General features: G+C 42.7%; 1 long non-coding RNA gene across 1 annotated transcript; it reads right to left on the bottom strand.

The window, feature by feature from the left end:
* Positions 1-589: 589 nt before the first annotated feature.
* Positions 590-6,904, bottom strand: LOC137469021 (uncharacterized). Its single transcript, XR_010996312.1, has 2 exons — positions 6,256-6,904; positions 590-1,146 (listed from the first exon to the last, which is right to left on the bottom strand). It is a non-coding gene; the product is annotated as an uncharacterized lncRNA (long non-coding RNA).
* Between the last annotated feature and the right edge of the window lie 15,584 nt (positions 6,905-22,488).

The following is a 22,488-nucleotide window of genomic DNA, read 5'->3' as shown; positions in this document are numbered from 1 at the left end:
TTTGAAACTTATTTCTGTTCTGGAATAACCTCTGGCTTGGTGTGCTGAACATGCTGAAGCAGGTAGGAGGAGCCATGTCTCAACCGGTGATATCAGTGATCTCAAACATAACATGGCATTTTGTTGTAATTGTTCATGGATGATAAAGAGACGTGAATTACATTAGTTGATTGGTAGGATACTTGTCTAGGGACTGTTATTCCCTGGGAATTTACAGCCTTCAGCTGCAGCCCACACATTTGTCTGCCAGCCTTTGGGGCTGTGGATGGTTTGGCTGCTGGGGGTCGGTCGGGTGCCGGATCATTCGTGTGGGTGATGCAGAGACCATAGGAGAAGAAAAGGCGCTTCTGGGCAGGACTAGGGCTCATGTCTATGTGGTAAATGCATCAAGCCCGCCACGAGGAAGGGAGGTTGCAGCTCTCTGCTGTTTCAGTAAATCTGACACACACCAGGAAATTCTTTGCAAAGGTTAAAATGACTCTGAGTTGAGGCCATAATACTAGGCCACAGTTAAAGTCTTAATGTTAAATTGACTTGGATTTTTTAGTCATAGGCTAATCATTACTACTAGTTAATATGTTTTACTTAATTTATTTTTTTTTGTATTTTTCTACAGAAAGGATTAAACTCGAGAAAAATGTTATGAGTTTATGGCAGTCCTAAATAAACTGTAACCGATTTACTCGAATAACCCGTAATGGTGTGTAAATACTGACTTTATGTAAATATAGAAACATGTAATTTAACTTAGGCATTATTGCAAGACTGGAAGGCCCAGGAGCTGGCAGTTTGCCACTCCCTGCAGGTTCACTGGGTCAAATTTGGCCTGTTTCGGGTAGCGAACTACAGATTCCGTTCAGTCCCTTGTGTAAAATGAGCTATTTCTGTTTGGTTTTGGGTGGGGGATGGGCAAAACCATTGTCACCTGGGTGCTGCTCAGCTCCTTTGCCAAGGTGTGAAGGGGTACTGACGCCCTCCTGCTCCTTGTGTGATCCTGCTAAAACAGGGCTGCAGGGAGCTGACACGGCAAAGCAGGGAGGCTTGCAGTGCCTCGCCTCCTGTGCTGTGGAAAAACAGAAGTCTTCACCTTTTAGTGCTGTCCATCTGGCACCTTTCTCGAGCACAAAAATTGACTTGAAGAAAAATCTGAGGGAAAAAGAAAAGAATGATTGGTGTTATTTTTACTTGGTATTCTGTAATGGTGTGTAAATACATACAGAATTCTGTAATTTGTATAAATATATTACTATAGAATTTTGAAAATTGGTATTATTTGCTTGATGTCCCTTCAGAGCATTTTCTTATAACTGTGCACATGTGTAATAATGGGATGACAAAGAGATGTCCTTGCTTATTCCTAGAAAGAGTGTGAAAATACTCCAGGAAGTGAAAAATCATCAATATTTTCTATGCCTTTTTGCTAATTTGGAAAAAAAAACAGGGAGATGTCTTTTTGGCAAGAATTGTATTAGCATTTCACCAGAAGCAGATCTGTCTGGGCAAGCAGTATGGGCCAAAAGATGATGGAGATCCAGACCAGTGTTATAATACAGGTTGGTGTGGAACTGCATTTGGTAATGTGTAAGAGAGCACTCCCAAATGTAGGTGGGGTAAATGAAACCTGGCAGAGCTGGGTAATGCGGAGTGGAAAGAGAAAAATCCTAGGAAAATTGCCTTAAGTTTCTACTAATCAGTGCAGGACTCAAACTGCCTGCTAACTGGATGGAAAAAAAAAAGGATGTCTTTCGAAAATGACAGGGTATAAGATGTAGAGGCTGGAGATGAGACACTGGCCTAAAAAAATCAAGCTGTTCTGTTGTCCCCCTGGAAATAAGATAAATATGAGTTTAATAAATATGCAAATAGGAGGGAGTTGAAAAGATGCTTCTAAGGCAGTTTCTTTGCATACAGAATATTGCTAGAGGTAAGGGAAGATGCTTCAGCAGCATGCCTTTCACAGTCCCTAGCTTATGCTCTGCTCTGCCTCTTGTACCAAGTAATGAAGTGTCTCTAAGGTTCAGCTCTGTTACTCATGATTATAGGAGTAGACATGGATGGGCTGTAAGCCATGCTGAATACCCTTTTGCATGAACTCCCACCTAGTGAATTCTCACAAGTTCTCCATGAGGTACATGAGCAAACCTTGAGATGTGACCAGGCTCCTTACAACTGCAGTTTGTTTTGCAGAAATTGAGAGGTTCCAGATTCTTTGAAATTTTGGTGAAAATCTTGGACAACTTGGCCCTCTACTGTGTATGTGTAGGCAGCCGTATTTGTAGGTCAGCTGGGGAAAGAAGTAACCAACCATGTAATCCTCAATATTTTATTCCACATGGCCCATTGTTTACTGATCTGAGAATAAAACCAGAAGATTTCTGTTTTGCAGAATTTTATCTCCATTCTTAAACTGTTAGAGCTCTCCATGGGCTGTTCACAAGTCAGTTCTGTCCAGCCTTTTTGGGATCTTTCACCTTTCCATAATATTACAAGGTGGTTTTCCCATCTGGCCCCCAAGTAAGTACCGGTAGCAAAAACTCATCTCCTCTTGTCAAGAAGCTGGAACAGCCTGCCCTAGAGTTTGTTGCTGAACACTTTGGCATTGAAGTATGCAGGTCATGGATAATTGGCACCTTAAATCTAGGTCTCAAAAGATAATTAGTGATTAGAAACAAAAAATGCTGTTGTGAAGGTGTCTTGCCAGGTCAGATACCAGAAGTTTGAAAGCAGAAAATATTTAATGATGTTCTGGAAATTTTAAGTGAGAATAATAACCAAGTTCCACCTGCAAAGTAATTTATAAAACCCAGTCTTTTTTTTTTTTTTTTTTTTTCCCCTCATGGTTTTCTACCTTTAATAGCTTGTGTGTGTGTTTTCTTCTATCCAATGATATTAAGAATGATTATTTTATTTTTTCACTCATGATTTCTGAAGTCCAACTGCCTTTGTATAATTTTTCAGAGTTATTCTAGCCTGAACCCTGGGGCAGGAAAATTGCCATGTGATTCTGGATTAGGATAGAGGACCATATGCTATGCAAAGATGCTGCTCTTGTGCTCAGAATAGCTATTACAGTCCATAGGATGACCTTTTCTTAACATATCTATTATCTATGTGGAGGGCAACAACATTAATTGTTCTTTAATACTTTGTATGTTGTTGTTATCATGGGATAAATCTTTCCAAGTGATCCTCAAGTCATGCCAGTTTTATTAAACCCTCATCTGTTGCTTGAACAACCTCTCACAAATATCTTATCACTGAGAGCTGTGTATAAAATATAATTTAGCTCTATATTGTTTAGTGATGCAAAAGGGATTTCACTTCATAGCAAAAAAACAAAACCAAAACCAAACCAAAACAACAACAAAAAAAAAAAAAACAAAAAAAAAAAAACAAAAACAAAAAAACCAAAAAAAAAAACCCCAAAAAAACCCAACCAAACCCAAAACCAAACCAAAAAACCAAAAAAATCCCAAAATCCCCACCAAACAGCAACAACAACAAAACACCTAAAAACCCCCCAAAAAACCCCCACAAGCCCAATAATGCAACTCCTTTTTTCTTTACGTTGAGGGAAATTATTTTTATGTGCACAACTCACAAGTAGAAACTACATAGTCAAAGAATTCTGGAATTAGACTGAACTGTCAAAACGTTTCTCACATTTCTGTTTTCTTGAGAAATCACAGGCCGTCAAATTATGGTGATATGCAAAATATGCCCTGTAGATATTTTTTTCCATGTCCAAAGGGTCTGGATTTATGTATATTTTACAGTTGGAGGCAGTCAGTCTAGGTGAAAAGAGCATTTCTGTAAGGTTGGAACTCATTCATTTTATTGACAACCTCCCCCCTGCCACTGCAGAGAGTAGCTTTAGTTAAAATTATTATTGTTATTTCTACCCTTGTTGAGAGAGTAGATGTAAACATTGAAACAGTGTCTTGAAATACTCCCTCACAGCTGTACTCTTGAATGCATACTTCTTTCTTTTACATTTCTTATGTAGTATGATTTCTATTGCTTTTCAGAAATCTTTATTCTTGTTATGAATGTCCACAGACTGAAGTAGCTGCAGTCAAATGATGTATCTCTTGTCTTCTTTAGTTAAGCCAATTTTCTAAATCTCTAATGTTTTGGCAGGCAAGGCTGTAACTTCTCAGGTAGGAGTCTCATTTTTCCTTTTCTCTTCTTCCTGCTACAATCCATCTTTTTTATTCTTGAACTGTAGTTAATTTCACAAACCTTCACAAAGAACCTGCATGGTTAGGTCCGTTTTATGGTCATTACCAGGAAGCAGAAGACTTGCTGGTAAACAGTTATCTGTGCATTTTCATCTTTGATATGTTGTTTGGTTTGACTCCAGATGAAATAAGTGTTTACATCTTTCTGTTCAGGATGGTTCAGGTCTTCATCACACTGTGTCCCTAGTGTGACCATTAGAAGGGTGTTCAATATAAAATGTCAGTTTATTTGGATATGGTGTATCCATTCCATTTCTTCTTTCACTAAGCGTTCTGTGCAAGCCCTTGTTTATTATCCACTAAGATAATTTAACATCTAAACTACATTGTAGACATCACCTTATTAACTTGTAATCTCTTGATCAGCCACTTTGTATTACTTTGTGTTGGCAACTCATTGAAATTTAAGGACTTGACATGTGTTAAAGATGCACAATTTGGTTGTCAATCCCTTTTGTATTAAGACCTGAACCATTCTCTGAAGAATTAAAGTCAGGTTCACATCCCCAGTTCCATTAAGGATATTTTCCTCACTGGCTCCCATCCACTCCACTGTCCTTTGGAGGAAAGCAATTCTTTTGGCCTCTTCGATGTGCATGGGAATCATTCCCACATAGACTGTTGTATTATGTGCACTCCTGTATTAGCTCTCCTTCTTCTAATAAAACCCACACCCTTCCAGTATTTTTAAGGTGCTTCTTCCTAGCACCTCAACCTTCCTAATATAATTTTGTGGTATTTGGGTATTTAGGCTGATACTATCAATGAAACCTGTGTTTTGCAATTGTGATTGTGTCCAGTGTAATCTCATTACCAATCAAGTCAGTCTTTACCCAGTAAAAAAATTTGAAAGAAACAGTGAAAGAAAAGAAAACTGCATTTTACCCCTCATCTCAAGTGGATTTGAAGGAAGCTAATGTGAACGTGCTCATGCTAAGATCCCTCTCAACAGATTTCCATACTCCTAACTGTCTTTCTGGGATTCTGTAATGTCCCATCACTTTCCAGTTGATATTATCTGTCATCTTAGCAAAAGCTTTTGTCAATGTCTATGAAGTTGATGTAAATGCTCTGCTAAGGGGATGGTGTTACTGCCACAGTCACTGACATTTCCTGTTGCTTGAGATCAGCCTGCTCTCTTCCAAGTGGCGTGTCCCCTGCTTGTTCCAGGCTCTGTAACAATGTGCCTGTCAGGCTGCTGCTTGGTGTAGAAAGGAAGCTGTTGTCTTTTGTTTTATTGTACTGCACGAGCAGTTCCCTCAGCAAGAGACTACCTTCCTTTTTCCAGGACCACATGAAGGAGTTCATGCTTGACTTCAGTAGAATTTGCACCTCTTATCTTTCCCACCTCAGCCCATATTCCATGCACCTAAATAATGTTTCTATTTTTATGGCCTTATTATCTATCTGAAAAATGCACTGTTGGTGTATGCCCGAAGGCTGCTCAGACTGGTGTTTTCCTTCTGGACTGTCTATGAGTTGTTACATACACACAGGTACTCTGCTAGAAGCATCTCATAGCCTTCCTTCTCTTTAGGACAAACAGGCCTGCTTGATTAGATTAAGGGATCTCAGGTGTATCCCCACTCTTCTGTAGCAGCATCATGGAAAAAAGCCAAGTTCTGATCTCAGCTGTCAATAATGGTCTTTGCTGTATAAATTTGGTGGCTGTGACATCTTAAAATGCCCCCAAAACTAGATGAACAACAGGTTTGATAGTACATGTGAACCTGTCTATTTCCATTTCCTCTCTTGTATTGCTTAAATAAACAATTAAAAATCAGCCAAGATAATCTTGAGTTGAAATTTTGAAGTAAAAGCTGTGTTACTTGCAGTCATATTTTCAGTTATGATAATAGGTAAGTGTTCCACGGCTCATGAAGTAGTGTCCAGCTGAGCAACCATTTCTTTCTTAATGGAAAATGTGATTTGTTCACAGAGATGTAGTCTTGGAGACCATATTCAGCTGTTACACGGGTATGCAAGGCCTCTGATGCACAGTAGAAGTGCTTACCTCCCCACCTGCTGCAGATGCCTCTTAAACTTCCCCTCAGCTGCTGCTGCCCAGCTCCAGGGTTAACTTCCACCAAGGCAAAGTGCTCACTCAGACAGGCTGAGGAACTGGTCTGCACTGTAGGGAAAGTCTCTCTGAAACAGGGAAGCCATGTCCCTGTGGAGAGGCAGCAGAGAGATGTGTAGAAAACAGGGTTCACCTTAGCAGGGGGACAAAGAAACTCCTGGGTTTGCCAGGGGGAAATTAGCACAGTCTGAAAATGTAATAAAACAGAAATACAAATGTTTCTGTTTCTTCCCCCTGCTTTGCCTGCTTGCCCTTTTCCCCCAAGCACACTGTCTCCACTTTCCAGCTAACTGATGCTTCTTAGCAACTTTAGAAGACCATGTGTTGCACACCTTTAATGAGTGATCCATCTCAAGGGTCAGTTCTACAATGTAAGTGGTGTTAAAAGGACTCAGACCAGAGAAGAGGGTCTGTTTTGGGGCTGGGAAACTCTTCCTCCGTATTCTGAGGACTGAACAGCCTCACTGTTGGCAAGAGTGGGTGCTGCAGAGCCTGGTCTGCCAAGGTGTGTGCCGGGCTGCGGTGCTGACAGCACAGATATCTGCTGAGCAAGGGCCATGTCTGGCACCAGGAGATGTCTGTGCTCCTTTGCAAAGTTCTCAGTTGACCATAGGCAGCTACATAAGATATAGGCAATGTGTTCCTAACTGGTCTTCGCATAAGTGAGTTTAGGGCTAAGCCCTAGCTTGGAGGAAGTCAAAATCTGCATGATCAGTACAACTGATGCAGGCCTAACAGTGAGAGGAGGTAGGATAGCCTTTAAGTTTTCCTCTCTTCCACAGTTCTCCTTGTCACAGACACGAATCAATCATTTTTGTAGAAGTGTTCCTATTGCTAAGGTCATCCTTTTTCACTGCTTTGTCCCCAACAGACAGTTAGGATGCATTATTGGAGCTATAGCCTTCTGTAGGAATAAATAGGATGAAAACAACATTGTGAAGACCACAAACAGTGAAAATAACAAGAAAATAAGATATGTTCACTTCTAGATTGGCCTGAACCAAAAGTCAAACATCTCAAGTAGGATGACTGGGTAACCTTGGGCTTCTTCCACCACTGCTGCTGCTGTTGCTGGGACCTGCTGTTTGTCTCTGTGGGCAGCAGCTGGCAGGGTGCCCAGTGCCTGATGGGGGAATCTCCCTGCCCTTGACTCACCCCTCCTGGGGTGCTGGGGGTAAGGGCTGGTACAGGAGGGATGTAGTGGCCCACTGACTCAGAGGAGCAAGGAAGGACCAGGCCTCCCAGCCTCCACGCACTCAAACAGTGGCACGGGTGGGCAGGACCAAAACCATTCCAATGCTGGCATCAATCCATGACCTCTCTCTCTCTCAGCAAAAGCTTCCCGAATTTCAGAATTAACATTAAGTTTAAAAAAGAGGTTTTCTCCTAGAGGTTTTATTTGATCAAGATAAATGGCAAAATTTATATATTACTGTTATTTTTTAAGGCAAGCTATCAGGCAAGTCCACAGATCAATGAGGGTTTTTTTTCTCTTTTCTGTGTATTTTATACTTCCAAGTAAAAAGCAAAGGCAATTGCCCACTTTTTCCCTCCTTGAGGAGGTCATAGGTTCTGGGAAGACATGGATGGGAGCATGTTACAGAGCAATTTAGGAAATTAAGCTGCACAAAGTTTATCGTTGCAAGGGGACTTAAACAGTAGTAGATGAGCCAACACTTGAATTCATGTTGTAATTTTTGGGCACAAAACCCCCAACTCTCTTGCTTCTGAAGTCTCTGAATAATTGGAAAAATGACTTAAACAACAACCGATAAAATGAATAACTACTTGGTAGTGAGTGGAAGCAGAAGAATGGTGGTGGCTCTGCCACTTGGACCCTCCCACTTCAGCTCACTAAGTAGCTATTTATTTACAGTCTTGGAATTCCACCAGCTTCCCCTTGATTTATTTTCTGCTCCTATTTTGACTCAGGTCTCATCACCCCTGTCCTTTATGCAGCAGTAGGATCTTCATATGCCCTTGCAGGTCATTTGTTGTGAATATCTTGGTAATTCTCTAGGCTAGGCTAAAACTTCTCTATTTCATGCTTCTCTCTTGTACTGTGTGTGGTGCAAAACTGGGCACAGCATTTCCCATTTTTTATGCACTGCAGACTTGTCCCATCTCCTTTATCAAAAATAAAGGGGCTCCAATGAGCAAAGTTCCTTTTATACCATAAGATGCAATTATTGAACCCTCATCCTCTTGCTTGTCCCTGCTTTAAAGTATTAGAGCATCGTGTCCAATTATTTAAGCACATCAAAAGGGAGAGAAGGTTTGCTAGAAGTGCTTGGTTGACAGACTAAACTTCTGCATTTGCTGCAGAGTGTGTTCTTCTTGGCTCCTTCAGAGGAAAGCGACCTTCAGAAGCAAAATCCTCTCTCTGAAAGCAAAAATCCATTTAGTATGTTAATTATTCTGCAGCCAGCAGGCTTGGTTTTAATTTATGTTCATGACAACACATATTTGAGAAGAAGTAGTTGAAAAAGGGTCCATACTTACCGTGGAAACAGGACCAGGGGAATTTTAGGGGAATTTTTCCTATTTTGTTTCACATACCTTGGCTTTACTGGAGTTTCTGAGCTGCCAGTGTTTGGACTGACCTGTCTGAATTGCATGAAAAGATGGCTAAAAAGCAAAGTACAGAGAAATAGGCCAAAACATAATTTGCCTTCATATGATCTTTACTGCTCTAGTGCTACAGAAACTTGCTCACTTCATTTTGCAGGCAGTGGGGAGGCAGTAGCTGTGAGCCTGGGCCTGTGGCACTGGGGTGGGCAGTGCTGCAGCCCAACAAGGTGGTCGAGGCTGCTGCTTCCAGAGTCAGAGGCAGAGCCAATAGCTTCAGCAGTGACAATGCAGCGGGGGCACCTCAGGGACATTGGAAAGTGTCCTGTGGGCTTGAAGATAGGCTTTAGTTCAGCTTTTGCTTAGGGCAGCCTTTGCTTGCCTTTCTTTCAGCTACCAAAAAAAACCTACCTAGGCGGATGATTTTGTCCCAAAAGTCAAACATTACGATAGCTGCCAGGCATAACACTGGGTCTTGTCTAATGTGTCAGCTTTGATCTTCTTTGCTGCTGCAGTGAATAAGCACAAGCAGAGCTCCTAACCCCAGGAAAGACGAGCAGCATGAGTCAGGCAGGATTCAGCTAAGCAAATTCCCTGCAGCTAGGGTAGTTGCCATTCTGCAAACTCATCTTCCTCTCCTGCTGGGACAGAGAAGAAAGCAAGTTAGGGAAACAACTGTACAGTTCTGCTGCTGTTAGATACCGTGCTCTTTCAGCATTTGTCACCCTTCCTGAAGAGATTTTCCTTTTCTCAATTTCCTGGTGTCCTTATTAAGACAGATAGAGAAAGATACACAATGGGCAGCACTGCTGACCAGGTAAAGCTTACCTGGGCAAGTTCAGACTCTGTTTAGTTTTCTTGATTAGGTATGGCTGGGACTGCCGTAATTGTCTGTCTCAGACAGCAGCGACCACCCGACCGGGCTTTAGCAAATAAAATACCACAAATACATTCTGAAAAATGTGAACATAATACCATGAAGGACTATTAATGTGTACAGAAACTATGCAGGCTGCAAATACACCTTCGTCCTGACCTTCAACATTCCTCTTAGTTTAGTCCTAATGGAGATGGCCAATTATGGTTTTATGATCTAGATTATGGATAGCTGCCTGATGCCGTTTGTGCCAATCAGAGTCTTGTTCTTGGCTTCAGCAAGGTCTGAGTTTCTCTTCTTTTGTATCTGAGGAGAGGGCACCTATACAATTTACTGTACAAGCTAGTTTAATTATAAATATACGCAAAGGTCATTGTTATTTCAAAGTGGTGTGTATTTTTTTGAACTTGACACACTATATCCAAAACCACCAATTGCAGATGCAAAAAAGCCCCAATTAAATACCTTTAAAGACATTGTATAGCAACTAGGATTATTTCTCGCTGGATTTTTCAATATTTTAAACCTTCTGAAATGAAAAAATGCCATCTCAGAGGCATAGGAGTCCTCACATGCTGTCAGTAAAAGAACAATAGTAATCAAAATTTTCAGTGAGAAAACGTCAGCTCAGCTAGACAGTTCAAGAGGAAAGTACTGTCTGAAAAATATTTTTTCAAGACATAAAATTTAGACAATATTTAAGTTAGACATTTTCAGTAAGACAAGACTGAGCTCATGGAAGGTCATGCATGCGAGGTTTGGTTTTCATACCTTTTCCTTCCATGAGGGTATTTAGATGGGGAAACCCAAAAGGGGATTTTGGAAGTTCCTGCGAGCCACAAGGAGGTCTGAAGGACTGAGTCACACAATGTTGAATTGCTTTGTTATTCTTGTTATGGCAGGCTGGAAAGAGCAAATTTGTGAGTATTGTCTGATGTGACATTACTTTAAAACTGAAGGGAAACAGGAGGTGGCATTTCCTCCTCACAGGCTGAACAATTACATTAAGGTGGAAATCATCTGAATGTGGTTGCAATGTATCTGATGTGTCCTACTTTGATGTGATTTCAGTTGCAAAAATGGGAGTGTAGGGAGCTGATACTTGCATGTCTGTAGTGTGAGTTACACTAAAGGATCAGTGCTAAAAACAGCTCATTCCTGCCAGCTCCATATGGAGTCTGGGTTCTCATATTTTCCATTTGATAGTATCTTCTTATTGTTAGTATAGATACTAAAGGTATTTCCCTCATGGGATCTTTAGGTTTTACCTCTGTTCACCTACAGCCTGCAGCTAGATGGACAAAAAGATGGACATCTGGGGACATCCTCATATGAGTGATCCTGCATCCAGGATGTTAGGTATGCTAACAACACTGAGATGTCCCCCAGGGGAAGAGCAGCACTATTGATCTTCTGAATCTGTTCACCCCAAACTTGTTTGACCTTTCCACTGCAAATGAGTATCTGTCTCCAAACCATGAGTAAGGCTTATACCTTCAGGAGAAGTGGCTGCAGGTCACTGTTTCTAAGAACACCACACTTGCAAATTCCTAGAACACTTCTGCTCTGTGTAAGTAAGCTGGGAACATTGTTTTGCTAGACAGAATATGCGAATGACCACCCGGTGCCCATTTACTCAAGTCCTCTGGAATGTGAATAGATTTGTAGCATGGGGCTGAGTACTTCTATTTGTTAACTTAGTGGAAACCACTTGGCATAGGAACATGTTCGAATCATGATGCAGGCTTTTGAAATTCATACTGGCAGGGGATCCAGCTGAAAGGAACTGTGAAACCAAACTTGGTTTTTTTTGGTTTGTTCACTAGAAAAGATTCTAGAAAGTCAGTGCTGCAGGTTTCCCATTTCTGCTCTGACAGAACTGATCCTGAAATTACATGTCTTGAGGTACTAAAATATTTCTAGCCCAGATAGGTCATGAAATGCCAAGACACAAAATGCAGGAGATACCTAATTAATCAAAGTAACTTCTCAACATATTTGCCTTGTTACATTGTGTCAAATGTCAACAATTCCCTGGAATTTAGAGATGAATATTCTGAAAACTGCTGTGTTTCTTTCCTGTCCAAACCCATGTGGTTTCACTGAGACCCTGCTGCTGGCAGAATCTGTCTGTGCAAATGGTCATTGAACCGCAGGCATGGTCAGAGCTTTCATGTTCAGCTTCTTCATGTTCATGGTAACCTGTGTTTTTGGGTTCAGTTGGCATAGGGACACAAAACAGGACAATTAGGAACCTTTGTAATTACAGTTTTGTGAACTATCAATTTTTATAAGGTTAAAATTCAGCACCAAGTAAAATCTACTTTCATGTATTACCTTCCTTTGTTAAGGGCATACACTTTAAAGGAGGACTACTCTCAGTAAGAACTGAGTTCTTACTCAGTTGCGATTCCCAGTTTAACCCAATTTTAGCTGCCACAGTGGATACTGGAGCTGATGATTGATCATGATGCTTCTAGTGCTCAGAGTTTCAGGGTGTAGCTTTGAAAATTTATAAAGACCTGAAGCAGGAGAAAGAATGATGTTGGTGGAGCAGCATGAGGGTAAAATCCATCAGTTCATGAACTGCTGGCTAAAGAGAATCCATTTCATCCCTTTAAGAAAAAGGATTTGATTTTGTGTTAACATAAAACTGAGATCTTCAGCATTTCCTAAGATCTGAGTTTTGGCTTTGAATTTCAAGTAATAGTGCATGAAACTCTGTAAACTTCTAGGTAATCAATAGAATTTTATGTGTGAGCTTAGATATTGTAAATCACAGTCTTTGTGAAAGCTGATTTCTTATAAAATGTAGCTACAAAAACTTCTACAAGCAGATTTTTATTTTTTAACTAGATCTAAAAATAACTTAATTCACAAGTGAATTGATTTTATTATAATTTAAAAAGGAAAGGGAAGTCCAGTGCAGCAGTGGTGAGCTGGTGGGGCTGGCTAGTTGAGAAACTAAAGGGTACAGAACTAGGAGTAAGAAAAAGATCTGCTCCTTCCTTTTTTCTTTCCTTTTCTTTCTTCCTTTTTCTTCCTTTTTCTCTTTGCCTGCATGAGACGTGGAATAAAATAAGAAACCTATTAATCTGCAGGGTGTCCTGTACCAAACATTGGTTAAGACAGAAGAAGGCTCTCTGCAGTGCTGAATGAACTGAGTGGGATGATAAAAGTAAGAAAAGATGAACATTTTCTATCTCGCTTTTCTCCAGAAACGAGTTTCAGGAAAAATTTTGGGAGAGCCTTTGTGGCCAAGCATATTGGAAGCTATTGCATTGGCTGGCATATATTTTTAAAGAAGTGTTTCTAAGCAGTTGCATAAAGGAAAAGAGCAACAAATTGTCTTGAGAGGGCAAGGGTTAGGAGTCTCTTGGTCACTGGTGGTGGCCACTCACAGCTGTGAGTTTGGACAACCCCTGTGGACAAAAGTGGCTCAGCTGAGCAACCTCTGTGCTGCTGCTGCTCTTCTTTGGACTTGTTTTACCCTATCTTGCCAGCACCCTTTCATAAATAATTACAGAGAGGTAACCAAGACAAGAGTGTCCTTCTGCAGGCTCAGCTCAGTATGGTGTTATACATCATTCCCTTCTTGCTAGTGTGCTGAACTGTCAGTGTAAGCAGTAGGTTGTTTTTATATTTAGAAAGTAAGGTATTTACTGAGTGGCAGTTTGGCACGTGGTTTGCTATCTTTCTTTGTCCAGCTTTGTGCAATTTAATTTTAGGAGGCAGCATTTTCCACCTTCAAAAGAACATCTTGGCAACAGTTTTTTCAATTCCCATTTGTTAGAGGTTATTATTGAAGAAAAGGTTCCTGCTCATTGTGCACAGCTTGCCTAGCACAAGCTTCTTTCATTGCCTTAAAAATGTCAGATTGACTCCAGGGGAGCTGACACAGCATCCCGTGTGTACCCAGCCATGGTACCCAGCATCCTGGGCTGTACCCAGCCATGGTAACGCTGTCCCCTTTGCCATCAGTACTGAGGTGCTGAGAACTTCATTACAGATCCAGTAAAGACAGAGAGGTGAGCAAAAAAATACAGAGAATATTTTTTAAATTGATAACCTGGGAGATACCCCATTGCTCCTGTGCATATAATTCAAGCTTAATGTGAGATTGAAGTAGAAGTGCTGGGGGCTTTAAAGAAGCTTGACATCCCAGTTGGACAGGTGGGAAGGGGCCTTCCAGGAAGCCTGTGTGGGCAAGGCTGTGTGGTGGTAGCTGCCTGTATGAGACAAGGAATGGAAACTGGAAGGGAGTTAGTGGAGAAGGGGTCAAGGTCTGTGGATGAGTGGGGAAGCCTCTAAGGGAGTGGGGCAAGACACACTTTGGGGGCCTCACTTTGGGGGGCCTTGGGGATTGGATAATCACTGGTCAGTGAGCAAAGAAACCATCTCCTGAGGTTTGAATCCTGCTGGGCTTAGGGCAGGAGGACCTTATGTAAAGTGTCTAAATAAATAGGACTGCAGCAAAAATTAAAAGAAATTCTTGTTTGCGTCATTTTCTTCCCAATGGAGACAACATGTAGGACACTGAAATTTGGTTACTCAAGTTGCAAAAATCTGGGTATTAAGGACCAGTGGAGGGAAAGGGGATATTCATAGACAGCAAAATATTTAGAAATGTGGTGTGAAGCAGAAATAATTGGTGAAACTACAGAAGAGAAGGGGGAACTTTTTCCAGTAACTGTTAACCATAAAGGAACACTGAACATTATTCCTCTATCTTTGGTACACAGAAAAGAATTGAGACCAAGCTAGGCACAGAACATATTTCAGTGAGGCAATTTTCAAACTGGAGATACAATTATTGGAAGACATTTGTAAGCTTGAAACAAGACATGGTGTCCAGCCTTCAATCACAGCATGTCTATTTCCAAAATTAAATATGTGGCCTGCCACAATGAGCTGCCTGAGCTGTTGCTGTCATCACCAGGAACAATGGGGCTTTTGGAAATAACTTTCTCACATTTGTGCAGGTGCAGGTCCTGGGGATGGACACCTCAAAACAGCTCCACGCACTGTGCTGGGCATTGTGGAGAAGGCAGCAGTGGGATCCGCACTCTGCCAGACCGGGATGGGCTTCCTCGTGCAGCAGCCAAGCACAGCAGAGATGCAGTGCAGCACGGAGGAGAAGCCTGCACCACCCAGGGGGAGGCAGACACAGGGAATAATGCAACTGCGAGTAAACTGCCTGGCTGACACTCAAGATGCCTGGCACCTGTCTCGTTTTTGCCCTGTGTGGGGCACTTCTGCCCACAGTGTGGGGAGTTAAAATACTGCCCTCCTAATGTGCTGAATGTGCTGAGTGTGCTGTGGGGGATGAGATGCTGCAAGCCAGGCTGGGCTGCTAGAGCTTCCCAGAAAGGTGGTAGCTGACAGCAGGCAGCACTGCCAAATGTTTTTTCTCAGCCTTTAATAAAACTGTGAGATTCCTTTTACAGCTGTGCAGTCCTGGAGAAGCTGGAGGCTTGCATGGATTTACACGATGGCAGAGTTTGTCCTTGGGTGTATAGGAGGGGGAAACTGTTAGCATTCTTGTACAAAGAATATGACCAGAGACAGCTGGCAACCTATTTCTGGTACTCACCACTTCAGTTTCTCAGATGACATTTGAGAGTACCTACCAGCATTTAATTCTCATTAGTACATTCTCAACAATTTTTGTAGTTTGCATGATGTGTGAATTCTGAGCCCCTTTTCCTTCGCTATGCATTAGGGGAAAAAATCGTCATGGGAGACACACATCCAGCTGTTTTCTCCAGCCTTGTGATTCCCACTGCTATGTGCTTTGGTTTGAGTGCTCCATCACTACTTTTAATAGACAGTGTAAGATTACTCCACCCTCCCCTTCCTTTGTTTCTCTGCTCTAAACATAAAGAAGTGAGGAATGAGCCAAAAATGTCACAATATACAAAGAATTTGTGTCAGCAGTCAATAAACTAAAAAATCTCGAATACTGTGATTTAAAGTATATAATAAGGGATGTCTGGAGTTTACTAATATATGATCCAGGGTCAAAAACAGGAAGGAGATGGCTCTTGTTGTCTGCTTCAGGCTATGTCAGGCTTTAAACTGAGGTACAATTCAGTCTGCTTCAGGCATGTACCTCCAGAACATGCTTGAGGGGAGGCAGAGACACTTTCTGGAGAACAGCCTTGCTCTGGAGAAAAGGATGGAATCAGCAGTCTCTGCCAGATTTCTGAGGATAAGGAGGGGAGGAGAGACTGGGCTAATGGAAGGCAGCTCGTCCTAGTGATGAAAGGTCATGTAACCATCCTGGGGAGGAAGACGTGGAAAGTCCCCCAGATCGAGGGGGAGGATAATATTCAGGTGGGTGGTGAGCAGCTGTGATATCTAAAAAGGGACTGAGTGTACAAGTGGTGCATGAAGGCTACCTGGCTTTCAGAATAAGCACTTTTATTCTCCTGCTTTTGCTGTTCTTTGTGAGGACTCTGTTTTCTCTGCTTCTGCTTATTTCACTTTATGCTTTTGGCTTTCCTTAAAGTCAGCTTTAATATTGGGAAAGAGAGGAAGAATTGTTTTTGATTCAAATGTGAGCTTGTGAGCAAAAGAGAACTTCTAGAAATTTGTTAAATCCCCAGATCTAGATAGATATTTCAATTTTTCAGCAGTTTCTTATACTGAGACTGCCTTGAGGCTGAAGTCTTCACATCGTGGGAACAAATAGGACAGCATCAAACATTCATTTTACCTTGAAGAGGGATCCCTGGTAGCATGACCCTTCATAAGATAATGTGTTTCTATCAAACAGAACAGTGAGTTTCTTCTTAGAGTTTGGTGAATATTTTTGGTCTCTGACTAAAAGAAGAAAGGAAATGAGCTTTTTTTTACAGCATAGAAGCACAGGGGAATGGTTGGTATAAAAATGGACTAAAAAATAAAAAAAGCCACACATGGCAAGAAGAAAAGCAAGCTGCCCTTGTGTCTATCAACTTTTCCTCCTACTTCCATCCTCCAAGGTCAACCTTCCATCCTCCAAGGTCAACCATCACTGCAACAGAGACGTGGCCTACGCTATAGAAGTTAAAGAAGTTTTTGGACCTTTTTGAGCAAGGATGTGCCCTTTGCAGCAGCTTCAAGTGTCCTGTATCTGCCCAGCTTTGCCACCAGCAAATCTGCCAGCACCAAATGGGTCTGGCTGAGGACTTTGGAGATGTGTGCAGGGACCTCTCCCCACTGGACGCTTGCTGCCTGGAGTGGGTGCTTGTGTCTCCTCTGGCATCCATTATGGAGATCTCAGGCTGCTGACTCAGCATCCTGTTTCACAGACATGCTTTCCTCACCTGCTCCTGGATTTGTCTGTGTTTGGGGGAAATTCCCGGGCTCAAAAACAGCACTGCAAAACAATTTATATTGAGAATAAAATGGTGCTAGCTTCCTCTTGCCCTATTTTTCAGCTAATAGAGAAGCAATGAAGCACACCTCCTCTAACAGGTAGATGAAGCAGTACTTATCCAGGTGCTGATGGCTTTGGGATGCAGTGCCCCCAGCAGCACAGCACCCAGTGCCTGGGAGTTCCTGGAGGAGCTCTGTAGGGACACTGCTGCTGTTTGGCTCTTCCTGGCATGACTGTGGGATAAGTTATGTGAAGTGTGTTGGGATGGCCCGGCAGGAGGTGGGCAGCAGCAAGGGGACCAAGGCTGGAAATTGGAAGCTGCTGCTGATGGAGCAGCAGGATTGTGGCACCACTCAGTGCTGGCAGGAGCCAGAGAGCACCAGAGCCTCATTCTGGGTTACACAGTATAGTGGGTTTTGGTCAGAGCTTTCTACAGTGCAGGATAACAACTTCTGTTTCTGGTCACTACAAGACTGGGGAGTGGCTTGGAAAACAGCTACAATGGGGGCCAGGGCAGAGCCATCGGAGACATGCCAGAGTAGCCTTGGGATGTATTGCTACATGACACCTGAGCCAGCCCCCTGGGAGGGTTCTGTGCACAGCTGGACGCTCTGCAGAGGCTCACTCCCCACCCCACTGAGTCTCAGCCCTTTGGCAGTGCCTTTGCTGGGAACCACTGTGCTCAGAGGTGAAAAGTAGGCTCAAATTCCTCCTGCTGGAGAAGGAAACTTGAGGAAAGGCCGTGCATGGATGTCAGTGTTATTTGCATGACAAGGCTCTGTAATGCATCTCTGATTTGCTTACACCCACGCTGTGTTTAAGTTGCAGACTGCAGATGACCTCTGTATGATGGGTATCTTATGCTGGTTTGGAGTCTAAACACATACAGTTATTTTCACACAATTTCCACTGACATGCAAAGTGAGTTCAGTTTTTGAGAGGGCACAGGATGAGCAATTCCAGCTTCTGAATGAGGAGAGAAGAGCTGGGTGCTCTCCCAGACCTTAGGGCCAAGCTGTGGAGGAGGGTGCAGAAGATGTGCTGCTTAGAGGTTTTGAAGTTATTCTGGGGGAAAATAAAAGCCAGGAAGTGTACAGTAGGACTAATCCCAAACCAAGAGGGAAGTGAACTGCCTAACCCCAACAGGTGCTTTCTGTCCAGCTTTCATGGAAGCAGGGTGGTTGTGTGCTTGGAGCAAGAGTAATTAAGACTCTCAGGACAAGTTAGGAAAACAACCACTGGGTTTAATAACCACTGCACATGAGACAGTGTACCCCCACCAAAACTCCCCATGGGGCCGTGGCAGGGGTGCCAGCCCTTGACAGGTATCTGCTTTGGTGGCAGGGACTGGTTGTTCCAATGATGCCTCAGACCTCCTCTACACTCTTGAAAGAGCCCAGGGTCTTTAAACCTGTGCCCTCAGGTGTGCCCCTGAACTGGAACAATAACTTACACTCCCAACCCAGCAGGGTTACTTTGCCGTGAATAAATTTTCCATCTTTCACACAGCAAGTAGAAATCCTGTTTTCAAACAATTCTCAGGCTTAAGTAAAACTAAAGTTTTTTAAAGATACCAAACAAAACAATATTGCTGAACCAAACCAATCCTACCCCTGTTTGAACTCTGTAAACTGCTGCCCAGCCATGCTACCTTCCATCCTGTGTCCCGCAACCTGCTCCATATCTAATCTCACAAGGTGTTTTCTAACATTCAAAGTATCTTTTACTGTTCTGAATGCTCTTATCAACATCTTTGTGTAAGCAGTAAGCCTGACTAGGCAGACAAACACTTCTTCAAATTAAGTTTCACTTAATAACTGACCAAAAATTCACCATCTCCAATTAATAAAATGCTGAGCTAGAACCATCTCAGGCTTTTTGAGCACACCTTCTGAATATTTGCATCTGGAAAGTACACAGTGTTTACAAGAACTCATGTTTATTTATCCAAGAACACTTCCACAGAAAAGCTTCTTTATGACTAGCTGTACATTTTCCTTTGCCAGTTTATTGACCTTTTGCAATGCATGGCTATTTGTTTGGTAAAAATGATAGCATTGATCTTAACCTGCCATGTGTAATACATCTTGGTAACTTGCCATTGAAAAAAAAAATATTTTGAGTGCCAGAAAGCCCCCCATGTCACAGGGAAGAGCATTTTAATCCACTGCAGCTCAGTAGTAAGCAAATATCACTATCTGATGACCCTTGCTAAGTGGCTGTAGGAAAATGAGTCCATGCTGGGAGCTCACTTGTTAGCACATCCCTAGTGATCCTGCTAACAATTTAAAGCTCTTCTAATAGTTTTTATCCTTGGGCCAACGAAGCCATGCAGCTGGGTGCTCTGCTGCTCAAGTGGCCCTGCCAGGTGCTGCCAGTACAGGGCTGGTTGGGACACAGGCAACTGCTGCCTCTTCCCTGGTAAACGGGACAGCTTTCATTCCCCTCTCTGCCTAGTCTGGCATTTCCTCAGAGCTAAGCATATTTGTCCAAGAGCACTTCCGCAGAAAAGCTCCTTTATGCTTTGCTGTGCATCTTCCCTGCCAGCATCCTGACCTTTAGCACTCACCCGCAGGTTTGCCTCAAAAAAGTTCATTTCAGCAGAGCCCTCACTGAACTGCACAGAGGCCAGCAGGCACCGGCGTGGGGATGCTGCTGGCTGCCAGGGACCACTGTGTGCAGAGCTGGGCTTCCACGAAATATATCTGGCTGTGCCAGGTGCTGCTGGTTTTACAGCTCTCCAAGTACCTGGCTAAGCAAAAATGAACTGCTCAGAAGTGAGGGAAGGCAGGAAAGACAGAGGAAGGTGTGGTGGTGTGTTTTTGCTTTAAATTTGTGCTTGCCCCCTGTTCCCATCCTTAATCCCTCCTCTCCCCATTTGTCAATCTTCCCAAACCCATCCCTAACCTCCTCCCTTCCCAGTTGTCAATCCTCCCCATCCCTGCCCCTTTTTCCAGAACTCTCCCTGCCAATCCTCCTTGTCCCAACCCCTCCTTCCAGAGTGTTCCCTGTCTATTTTGTTATACTCGACACCCTATTTGTTACTTTGTGTTATTCCACTCCCCTATTTCCCCTGATAGGTTTACAATATTTTAGTCCCACTTTAGAGCCCTCCCCAGCCTTAACCTCATTGGTTAATGTTCTCTACACCCCTCCTCCTAAGTTACAGTATAAAAACTCCTGTTCACCACCCCAGTGGGGTCTTGGGGTTCCATCTTGTCCATCTGATAAATACACTCTGGTTTACCCCAAGACCTGTGTTGTCTTTGTCTGTCCCTGTGCTGGACCTTCTGATAACTGGGATTGCAGAGCTCGCAGGGGGATGGTCGCGCCCCTGCTTTTGCCGCCCAGCACGCCCCCGATGGTGCGCTGCAACAGGAAGGCACATGGGCAGGCTGTAGATGTTGACCGACTCCCCCACCCTCCTAAAATTGCAGGGGTAAAGAGTCTTTAATATAGTCCCTTTTATGAATTGAAGTTTCATGCAGCATTTTCTTACAGAGGAAGCTGCTTACTTGTGCAGGAAGAGATTTGAGATAAATCTCTTTTCATTATTTTTTTTTTCATTATACTACAGTTTCATATTAGAGTAGCACAGGAGCAGAAACTGAATCTGGTTTTCTGTGATTCCAAGGGCCCTAAGCCCAAGCTGCAGAGGCATAACCATTACTCCTCAGTCCAAGGAATAACTGGTCCTTGCAGGTTAGCGTGGCTGGAGGAGATAGGGCTGGAAAGTGGTATTGCAGATATCTGCATATAAACGGCTCACTGTGCCGCTGGTGGTAGTGGCAAGTCCAAGATGGGACCTGAGGATGGGGAATCGCCGCATAAAGGCCCTGAGCACTGGGTTCACTGGGGCGATTAGTCATTTGAAGGGCTTTAAATCAAGACTAGAATCTTTAAAACACTAGTGGTCTCCTTAGGAAGACATTGCTTTTAACTGAGGAACAATCAGGGTAAATTCTGTGCTGAGCTTTGTGCAGGGACTCCAGGCAGATGTCCACTGCGCTGTGGCTGGAGTTGCTCTGGCAAGGTCTGGGAGTGCCATACGCTGACCTGAGATAATATCTGAACCTGACTTCACCTCTGCCTCTGGCAGACTCATGGCCTAGATGAAGGGAAAGGGTGCAAAAAGAGCAGAAGCCACAGTGAGTTCTGGAAAAGCAGTGTGGAGGTAGAGGCATCTTGGGAACCTGTCTAGGTTTTGTGCTGAGTCTCCTCCCTTGGTTTGTGCAGTCAGCGCTTAAACCTGAGTTGCCAGGGACAGGGCCTTCTGACCCAAGAGCCTCTGTCTCTGCAGAGGAGGAACGGCCTTTGGGGATCTACATGAGGGCAGAGAGCAGATGTCAATAAGCTACTGTAGGAGCCATAGGATGATATATATATCAACAAGTTACCAGTGGAGGAAGGCAAGAGAATCAGAGTTCTCTGTAGCCTGTTTTCCCCAAAATTTTCCCTATAGCTGATAAAATAATACTTTCATTTTCAAAAGCTCTGAGGTCTGATTTCAGTAACTGCATTTCTTCTTTTGTGTGTACCAGAGCAAAACCAGTGAGCCATCAGGTAAGTGTGACTAATATGTGTACTCTTTGTCTGCTCCTTACTACTCAAAATCTAATTTTGGTGAGCCCTGGACTTGAGTCCTCTGGGGATGTGCAGAACCAGGGAGTAGGTTTTCATCCAGCAAGGATGATCACAACAGTTCTGTCTGGCTTTTAAACCGTGTAAAGCCTCCAACGTGCAAAGTAACCTAAAAAGTTCACTGGGAGTTGATGGTATTCAGTGCCTCCCAGGTTTGGGTTGTCAAAGAGTGATTTTAATAACACATTAAGTTTGAGATGCTGGAATGTGATCAAGACCTAACACAAGGAAGTAGCTTTTAATTAACAAGTTCCACACGCTATGTATGAAAAGTAGCAGCCATTAAAATTTATTAGAATTAAGCTGCACATCAAAACACCTTATTGAGTTTGACTGCTTTAATTTAAAATGAACATGTCTACACTGAGGTGGCACAAAAGAAAATTTGCTTAAGTTTGATTTTTATACTACTAAAAAGGATTTAACAGCTTAGAATACATGTTTTACTTTACACCATAAAACTGGTGAAAATAGGATTAATTATACTGCTTTCAGCAATACTACTGGCATACACCATTAACAATTTAGCCTCACAGAGCCTAAATTAAGCCTTTGCTTAATTTATTAAAAAAAAAAAAATTACTGTGGAATGCTAAACTAACATGTAAGCAGACAGTTATAGTTATATGGTGAGTTTCAGCTGGTAAAACCCATAACTAGAATAGCATTAACTCTGTTTGGATTTTGAAATTCTAGAGAGTTTCATCAAAAGCAATCC

The sequence above is a fragment of the Anomalospiza imberbis genome, chromosome 2 (genome assembly GCF_031753505.1).
Source record: "Anomalospiza imberbis isolate Cuckoo-Finch-1a 21T00152 chromosome 2, ASM3175350v1, whole genome shotgun sequence".
Lineage (NCBI taxonomy): Eukaryota > Metazoa > Chordata > Aves > Passeriformes > Viduidae > Anomalospiza > Anomalospiza imberbis.
The sequence above is the reverse complement of the archived record's forward strand: the minus strand, read 5'-3'. Positions and strand labels throughout refer to the sequence as shown.